Raw genomic sequence first — 8755 nt, forward strand, 5'->3', positions numbered from 1 at the left:
GGGCTGCTAACAGGCATCTGATGTCCGGGTAGTGCGCTAGGGACCCAAGGACTCCCCTGGCTACTAGTCACTACTGGCTGACTGACCCTATTATCCTTTGTGGGTGGGGGTGACTGGGGCTGGCTGGTCTTCATTAACCCAGCCAACATCTGAGTAATATTACCCAACTGGCCCCCCATATTTGTCTCCAAAGACCCTACCTGTTTCGACATATTTGTCTCCATGGCACCTATGTCCCCCCTCAGGGCTCCCACATCTTGACCTAAGACATCCATTCTGTCATTCACTATGCCTATATCCCGACCTAGGGTATCCACCCTCTTATTAACAGTGTCCAGGTCACCGTGAATCTGACTTATATTCCCCTGGAATTGACCCATTTCCCCTTGAATCCGGTCAACCGCTCCCTCTAATATCTGTTGACGCTCCTGGATAAGGGAATAGAAAGCGGACCACCCGGGTGTTTCCCCTGGACCCTCCGAAATAGCTCCCTGTGTGAGTGACATGTCCCCCTCCCCATACTGAGTGACATTATCCGGGGCACTCCCCCCCTGGGGCACAGGTGTACTAGCAACACCTGGGACAAACTTCACACTCTTAGTAGGCGGGACTTTCCCTGGGCTGCACTCTAACGGGGCACCTAATAGACCACTCCGGTCTCCCCCCAGCGAACGAGTGTACCAACCCCCCTCGGGTCTCAAAGCCCCCCTACCAAGACCGAACGAGCTAACCTCCCGGTCCATAACACCGGTCCTCAGATCACACAAAAATACACTAAACTTTATTCAAAATGCATAAAAATCTCTCGCGGCTAATCCGCTAAGAGTATACAAAACAATAAACTAAAAACACAAAGACTTAAACCTTATAAAGTTACATAATAAAATACAAAGTCACAAAAATTCAAGATGGCGACGGCACTAACAACACGTGGTTAGGCCGGCACCCCGCTGCCCAGACAATAAAAACCCTGGATCACAGCGTCAATATAGTATTTCCTGTATCTACATAATAAGACTGTGATGGCGGAATAAACAGGCAAATACTATGGTATAAAATCCGCACGTTTATTGCGTTAGTGGTCGCCAAATATATGTGACAATAATACAATGACTTACAGAGGATTGGTAAACACGTCTGAACAGGTCGACAATCAGCAATCAGAGAGAGAGGGTGTTACGTCATAGTCCGCATCATTGCTGGACACGTGGTCTGGAGGTTACTAGAGAAATCGTTCCCAGCTCCTCCAGGACCACTACAATTTTGTGGTATTTTGATGACCTTGTATCATTTGTGACGTCATAGTAAACATTCCCCGTACAAACTAGGCCTCGCCTTCTTTACTTTAACCTTAACTGTGCTGCGTACCTTGGATTCTCTCTCAACGCCATCGTTTCACTTAAGATATCAGAGAGTTTGTTTAGACGTCTAGGTTCGCTTGCACTGATTCGCTGGTTTAGACTTATCGTGGTTTCCACTAGTTCAAGCGAGCCGTATCTTTCCTCTTATCTTGTCCATAATTTCTCAGCCTTGAGAAGGATTACACATTGTGGCTGCTCTGATGCTTTTGGCATGTTCCCTCGACACGGGCCCCAGCCATCGTATAATGAACAATGCTGTTAAAAATCTTGACAATCAAATTCATGAGAGGTGTATTGAAACGTCCCACAAGAAAAGAGATGACAGTGAAGAACTGTAATGTATTCTGCAGGAATTCAGATGCTTTAAGCCTTTAACGTACACACCTGGAAGAATGTTGAAGTTATTTGAAAAGCAACAGATTTTTCTTTCGGACATTGACTATCTGTTAGAGACTGTTAAGGAACTCTCATGTGGAGGTACTGACATCAGTGATGGAGAGGACAGTGATACATGAAGTCTTTTTTCCATTATTTACATTTATAAATTACCATAAAATTAAATTATAGATGTGTATCTATTTAATTTATCAAGTTTGACAACAAAAGACAAATTGTTATGATGATGATTATGTAATTTAAAGCACGCCATGAGCATCTTAAATAAATATATATTAATAATATTTGTACGATATACAGCATTAAGAACTGTTAAGCATATTGTCATTGCAAGGAAATATTTTGCATAAAGTTTATTTCTTAAACTTGCAAATCATTTCATAGAAATATTTTTAAACTAAAAGGTGTTCATATATTATATAAAATTAACTTTACAAGTTTAATATTTGAAAACCCCACCTTGGCAATAATCAGAGCTTTTCTTATCATATATTTAATTTGAAATATATCTTTCAAATAAAAAATGAATTTGAGTTTCAATATACAAATATCTGGACTAAATATAGATTTTACAGTTGATTGCATTCATTGAGTAAAAGTATATACATGTACTAGTATTGGCTTCCAACTATCATTCTTAAATTGAATTTTGTTTATACATTGTACATTTTCTTTATGTCTTAAGTTCTAGCATGTAAATTAGAGTCCTTTCAAAACTAACAAAGTAATTGTGGGTTAGGCCCGAAATGATGAAAGACTGGTAATTATCTATGTGCCTCTTGTAATAACTGAGAACATATCACAAATTCACTATGGCTGAGGTCTTTTGTCCAGAGCGCCCAGCTCTGCCGATCTTCTGCAAAAACTTATCTAGAGTTGTTGGTAGCCTTGTATGTATTACCCTTTCTATCGATGGCGAATGAAGACCCATACCCAATGCCCTGTTGCTAAACTTTAGGACTTTCTTCCCTTAGCTGAGAGATAATGTGAGTCTTTAGACCAACTGAGTAACTCAGGTGACCTGCTGCTATCTGTTTTCGTCCGTGTATTAACATTTGAACATTTTCAGCTTCCTCTCTGAAACCACTGAACAAATTTCAACCGAATCTGGTGTACAGCATCTATGGGTGAAGGGAACAAATATTGAAATTTTATTTATGGTCCAACCCAACCCCCCCCTGGAGCCTAAGGGGTGGTGCCAAAACCACTAAAATTATTGCAATCTTTAAAAATCCTTTCTTTACTTCTGGACATCAAGCAGGCAAACTGTTGGCATGAATGTAATGAGCATTAAGTCCTCTACCAAAATTGTGAAATTCATGGCCCCAGGGTCAGGGGTTCTAGTGGCTAGGGCGGGGCTCACCCCGCTTTACAGTACATCCAAAATATAAATGTTTAAGTATATTTGAAAGATTTTAGTGACTATATTAATTTTCTGGAACGAATAATCATCATAGACAGACGTTGACATCTTTAAAATTCAGATCTGATGATCGGATCAGTAACATACCCATCTATGCGCTCACCTATTCTGTACCCCGGTGTTCAACATGTGCTTCTCATATGTAATGTTCTTCCTCGGGTTGAAATAAGCCTCGAATATCACAAATGACCGCGATTTTTTCTTGTTCTTTATTTTTTCACCCAAGTAAACGTATTATAAACCTCAATGACTTAAGCGCCAACCGCGTGGAGTAAGGTCATAGCCTGCACTAGATCATCTTTCTCCGCCGTTCCGGACGCTATAATATATATGTTGAATTGCTGCTAAAATCGCCTTCAATTCTCCTTTAAATTTCCGTTTAAGTTGAGTGCGGCTGGTGGGTTAAATCGGTCCATTTTTCTTCTGACACCATGTAAGATTCTTAACACTTGTGCACATTTGCCATCTTTAATACACAATGCATGACGTCACAATTACAAGGACAATAATACAGTTCACATGACAGGTGGCATAACTCTGTAAATCTTGTAACACTATCCTCCAGATTAAAAAAATTCTAGTACTTTCTCCGAAAACTTCGTCATCCCAGCTTGCTGTTGCAAACACCGTGGAAATAGGCTCTCAACTTTTTCTTAAGGAAGTATTTAAAATACTCTTAAATTTTTGTTTTGTCCTTTTCAAAAAAAAAATTGTTCCGGTATTTCACCAGAGAGGGGAAAAACTCATTTCTTAGACATCTACAGCCTCTTCCATAGAATCACGATCCTCCTTAGAATCCACAAACGGTTCTTTGGTAATACCCAAAAATTCTTCCAATAACTATCTGAGGTGTGTCATATCAACACCACACTCAAATGTTTCAAATAAAATTTGGACTTTTCTGTGCAATAAATCCAACTTCAGAGGATTTTGTTTGAGATTTACTCCGTGGGAAATGCTGGATATCACCTGCTTTATTTCTAATGTTGGTTTAATAAGAGAGCATACAGCTGATATGGAAGCTAAGCACGTGAGAAGTTTCTGCACGTGTTTCAATAAGAGATTTATCTTCTCTCCTCAGAAGACGGAATAAAGTTTTATATTTCTTGGATGCTATTTAGAAGAACATTCTTTTCTCTCTCTCATTTAAGGGTTGATGTTTGACCCCTCTGACAAGACTCCAATCTGCAGAATGGCGCTTCCGAAGCACAAATTGTAAATATCTTCCCATCGTAATTTTGTTCCAACATAAAAGAAAACATGTGGAACAAACTTTAACACCCTTTACAAAGGTATAAATGAAGTTAAGTTAAAACCGTCTGTAGCTTTAATAATACCTGGCATTTTGTGCTAAATGATCCTGTTAGTTGTTGTGCACCTTGAAAATTCTTGGGATATATATATAGCCACTCCACTATATCCCCTCTTCCTTTCAGTTTGTGGTAACAGGTCATTCATATCGACAGATTTGCTAGTATAAAAATGATCTTCTATATAATTGTGTCAAACCAGGATTCTTCATATAAATACAATATATCATACTTCGTTAGTTCTTCACACATGTACACTTTCTTTGACTTTACATTTTGGACGTTCAAGGTTCCCGTTGCCAAGTCCTGGTGGTCAGGTAGGTTCCTACATTTTGCTTCGTGGGTGTCACTCTGATCAACCCTTTGTTTATTGGAAGCACTACTTGGTGTGCCAAGGTGTTTGTTGGGTAATAGCTTTTCACCTTGGGTTGCTGACTTGGAAAGGTGTAATTCTTTGTCATCTGCAGCGGGGTCAGGTGTGGGTGGTCTACATACTTGTATGGAGTCTCAAGTGATGTTACCAAAGGTATTTGATGGTAAGGTACAGTATGCATTGTTTCTAAATGGTTGGTACACTGGTATGGAGTTGGGAGAGTATGATTTTCCCTGTACTGATTTTGTGTGCAGTATTTGTTTTTTGGGTAGTTGTCCCCATGTCCTCGCAGATACTGGCTGCCTGAATATATCGGTTTTTTGCTGTTTTAGTATGCCATTTATTGAAGCGTCTTGTCCGACATGATGGGGTCTTTGTGTCTCTTGATTCTGAATTCGTGCCGTTTGGTTTCCATTAGTTTCTGATATAGAATAGAATAGAATATCATTTATTTCCAATTTTGGGCCCATGAAGGGCATTCAAGAAAAATACAACATAAATAAAATATAAAGCTAAAGAGAGGAAGAGATCCAAATGATAGTTGAATTCATATGCAACAATGAATATGTATAATGTATGATAAAAGTACACAAATGCAAACAATATGCCACATCATGCATAAATTTTAGTGGATATCTACCTTGTCTGCATATTATATCATTCTCGACTTTCAGGAACATCCTGAGACAACATTGGATCTTTTATTGTAATATTTAAATATATATTCTGCAAGACTATTTATTAAAACACTACTTTCATTTGACATTAGCCATATAAATTTATTTCTATTTGAAAGTGAGAAGAAATTTTTATTTTCTTCACTTATATGACTAATGAATACTTGCCTATATAGTTTATAAGTTGAACATTCAAATTTAAAATGGATTTCATCTTCTACAGAGTCTGAAGCACAAAGTTTACACTTTCGATCCGTGGCAGGCACATTTCTGTATCTGCCAGTTTCAATTTCAAGCTCATGTGAACTAATGCGGAAGTTTGTAAAACATTTAAGAACTTCTGGTTTTTATATCATAGAAAAATATTTTTCTTTTATTAGTCTTGTTTTGTATTATCCGTATGTTCGAAGTTTGCCTTTTTCATTTCTAACACCCTCTGATAAATTATTTTGCCATATATTAGTACGAGGGTTGTCCCATAAAATCGTGGACAAAGCGTCTTTCTCGAAAAGTAATGGGCGCACTAAGCTGAAATTTTCAGTAAATGTTTATTCATCATATTTAAGTGAATCATAATGTTTTTAATAATATATATTCAAAAATAAAGATTTTATTCTGCTTGAATGTGCGCAAGGTACGGTCCTACGGCGCACGGTAAAAATAGCAAGGTTATATTAGAGAAGACAAAAATTATTTCGTAATAAAACTCTTCAATACATAAGATTAGGATGAAAATTATCCTAATTCCATTCCTTAATCAATTCTGTCGTCTTTTTAAAAACTTCAAGGCATTTGGTTAATTTTCGGCAGTTTCCCGAGCATTTGAAATGGGAAAGTAATAAACACAATACACGAAAAATGGCGACTTTTTATGACGTTACGGCGCACCGGAGAGCAGTTCAGATAGATTAGGATGTTGTAATGACGCCTTAAGAGACTTTAAATGAATACAGAAGAAAGAAAATATGAAAAATATCACCAGATCTTTAGTATATAAATGAAATGAAAGTTTTCTTCGTGAAGTCTTCGTGGTCGAGTCCCCAGATATTACAAAACATGTGGACAGACTGCCATTTGTAATAGCAAAGGACGCCGTCACTGTCGACCGTCGATGTGAGATTCTCTTTTAGTTGAATGATGGTGAGAATACTGTCTGTAACTTGCTAATAAATATTCAGAAGATCGCAAGAGTGTGCCACATTGGTTTCTTAACTGGTTATAGATACTCACATATGTAAATCAATAAAATTTCTAAATTTAAGTGGGGCTTATCCAACTTTAAGTTTAGCAAAGATGAAACGTGACGCTGTTTTAGACTCTTTGACGTTATCATCCGTGCGCCGTAGGGCGATACAGTACATAACATAAAATATCACAATTTGTTTACCTATGCATATATCTATTTGAAATTTGCTATGTATATTTATAATTTATATACTAAATAGTGGTTAGAATTTTAGAACGCAGTGATGATTATTTTTCAAACTAGACAACTTGCCCACGATTTTACGGGACAACCCTCGTAAATCTTCTATTTAGTTCATTATAAACTATTGATGGTAGGTTTTCAGCCAAGATGTTGTCACAGGTTATTCCTAATTGTTCCAGCATAAAATGAATACTACTCAACCAACAGCTCTTTCTATTATTATTCAATATTATATTATCTTGTAGTGCACTTGCTAGTAAAGTACTATCTGATTTATAAATATGTTGCAAATATTTGATACAATTATACAAGATTTCAATATACAATGGATGTCTGCCTAATTCACCCATAACAGCATGGTTAGAAGCTTTCTTGTGAACCCCACAAATATATTTTAGAGCTTTGAAATGTAGTTTATCACTAAATAACTTTTTAAAGGAATTTTCTGTTTCATAATATTTGTCCTTTTAACAACTGCAGATTCTGTGTTGATAGTGCCCCAGATCTCACTTCCATATAAAACAACAGGTTTTACAGTATGATCAAAAAGATGTAACAAGATATTTGGTTTGGTATTACCAAAACATTTTACCAATTTCAAGAAAGCTTTCAAACCACTCTTATATAAATCACACTGACATTGAGCAAATGAACCAGATGGGTATATGATCCCTTGGTACAGTAGTTGGTGCCTGTATTATCCCTAGGCTCTGTCTCTGCGACCATGTTGTGGGAATTCTGAGTGCACCGGATGCATTGGTTTCTGAGAGATTCCCATTTGAATTGGTTTTGGCTTTTCCATGTTTGATATTCTTTTTTCCTGATTCTGGGGCCTGAATATTGATAATTTGGTTGAGGCTCGGCCGGGCATTAAAATCACCTTCCTTATTTTCTTCTCAAAAACCTCTGGGCCAGAAAAGCTGAAACTCATGTGGAAGCATTGTGGGGTAGTGTAGATTGTAAATTGTTCAAATCATGACCCCAGGGGGTAGGGCGGGGCCACAATGAGGAATCAAAGTTTACATAGAAATATATTAAAAAAAACTTTGAAAATCTTCTTCTCAAGAATCACAGGGCCAGAAAAGCTGAAACTCATGTGGGAGCATTGTGGGGTAGTGTAGATTCTAAATTGTTCAAATCATGACCCCCGGGGGTTGGGCGGGGCCACAATGGGGAATCAAAGTTTTATATAGAAATATATAGGAAAAATCTTTGAAAATCTTCTTCTCAAGAACCACTGGGCCAGAAAAGCTGAAACTAATGTGGAAGCACCCTGGGGTAGTATAGATTCTAAATTGTTCAAATCATGACCCCCGGGGGTAGGGCGGGGCTACAATGGGGAATCAAAGTTTTACATAGAAATATATAGGAAAAATCTGAAAATCTTCTCAAGAACCACCGAGCGAGAAAAGCTGAAACTCATGTGGAAGCACCCTGGGGTACTGTAGATTCTAAATTGTTCAAATCATGACCCCCGAGGGTAGGGCGGGGTCACAATGGGGAATCAAAGTTTTACATAGAAATATATAGGAAAAATCTTTGGAAATCTCAAGAACCTCAGGGCCAGAAAAGCTGAAACTCATGTGGAAGCATTGTGGGGTAGTGTAGATTCTAAATTGTTCAAATCATGACCCCCGGGGGTAGGGCGGGGCCACAATGGGGCATCAATGTTTTACATAGAAAAATATAGGAAAAATCTTTGAAATTTTTTTTCTCAAGAACCACTGGGCCAGAAAAGCTGAAACCGATGAGGAAGCACCCTGGGGTAGTGTAGATTCTAAATTGT

The sequence above is a fragment of the Saccostrea cucullata genome, unplaced genomic scaffold, assembly GCF_032062105.1.
Source record: "Saccostrea cucullata isolate Sc308-1 unplaced genomic scaffold, CSIRO_AGI_Scuc_v1 ctg2133, whole genome shotgun sequence".
In the NCBI taxonomy this organism is placed as follows: domain Eukaryota; kingdom Metazoa; phylum Mollusca; class Bivalvia; order Ostreida; family Ostreidae; genus Saccostrea; species Saccostrea cuccullata.